This window comes from Setaria italica, chromosome V, assembly GCF_000263155.2.
Source record: "Setaria italica strain Yugu1 chromosome V, Setaria_italica_v2.0, whole genome shotgun sequence".
NCBI classification, from domain to species: Eukaryota; Viridiplantae; Streptophyta; class Magnoliopsida; order Poales; family Poaceae; genus Setaria; species Setaria italica.
The window spans coordinates 43,115,783-43,117,410 of NC_028454.1; positions in this window are offsets into that span (position 1 = coordinate 43,115,783).

Sequence of the window (1,628 nt, forward strand, 5' to 3'; positions counted from 1 at the left end):
TTGATGGCCTTTTCCACTATTCCATATACTTCAGCAGCGAAAGCTCATCGGAGAGTTTCTGAATTGCGCTGATCAAGATAGTGGGGGATTCTGTGCCAGCTGATTTAGGCTTCTTCTCACCACCGATAGCCGTTGCAGTCCCTACATGACACTTGTTGTGCCCGCCTGAGTTACCATCTCCTTGTTTGCTACAGGTGTCACTACCACAAGAGCGTGCATCGATGTTGCTGTCCTTGTGGCCGTGCTCCCAGTCACGATCTTGCCCTCGGCTCTGTGGCCTTGGTATTCTGCCACCACCGTGAGAGAATTGCATTTGCGCGCCATAGTTCCGTCCTCGACGGTGTTCTCCTCCAACAGCTCCACAAGAACCCCCGGCCGCTGTAGCTCCACCAGCCATGATTCTCGGCATAGGTGCGACTGCGGTGTGCATTAGGTTTTCACCGAAGCCGTCGTTGCAGCATCGCAAGACCTGGGTTGCGACGGGACCAATCCGTCGTAATCTGGCCTACTGTATTGCTTAGGCCAAGTGGTGAGGGTACAGCCAGTGACATGTTTGAAGTTTGTCTCTGTTGAACTAGATTCGGCATGCGTTTTTGTGGCAGGCTTGCCGGAGACGATGTCACGGATCGGCACTGAGCTTCGATCAGCTTCGGCATCAGTATGTCACAGAGAGTTCTCATCGGCGAGCACCTAGGCTTAGGCAGCGGACCTTTCCAACCTTTCTTCCCATTCCATGGCCAGTATCCATTGGCCTGGCGATGGAACTTTGATAGCTTCTGGTCTTTAGCTTGTTGAGACAGCCGTGGTATCTGATTTGTTGCCGAAGCATCATAGGTAGAACCTGCCTTCAAAAATGTATTCACCTGAGGATTGCCCTCAACGATGCCAAGATCTTCGTCAATCTCAGACTCTGAGTCCGAGGGATGAGCCCAAAATTTGCCATCGATTTGTCCTTGTGTCCCCCCAATAACAGACTTGCGTGGTCCTGAATTAGCCAGGATTGGCATGGCCACGAGCAGCGCGATGTGGATATCGTTGGTGACCCAAGCAGCGGTGGCCTGATCGGCGGAGAGGCCGGTGGCGGAGGCCCGATCGGTGGAGTGGCCGTTGGCGACGGCCCGCGCGGCGTCAGTCAGGATGCGATCTCCAATTCACCATCCCCATCTGGACAGCAACGAGATGGGAGAGTGGTGGCCTGGGGCGCGGCAGCGCGGCGCCCTCTGCGATGCCGCGAAGAACGTGTAGGGGACGAGGTGGAGAGGCCGGCGTCGTCGGCCCGATCGGTGGAGAGATCGGCGGCGGCGGCGGCGGCTATCCGTGACCCTGCCTCTCTTGCTCACAAAAACGACCCACTGGCACTTTCTGGAGCATGTCACTACCGTTCATCGATTCTCCTTTCCCGGTTTTGATCTCGTTGAGCGAGTTCTGTAGTGTCAGAACTTAGTGGGACACCGCTACACCACATGCACTTCCCAGGAATTTGATCAGTAGGACTTGAACGGGCGGTAGACCTTGAGATCCGACGCGATGCCGGCTATGGACCCGGTGGCGGCGGCGACGGAGATGACGAGGCAGCCGAGGCTGAGCATCTGCAGCACACCCACCGCGTGCTCCACCTCGGCACCTTC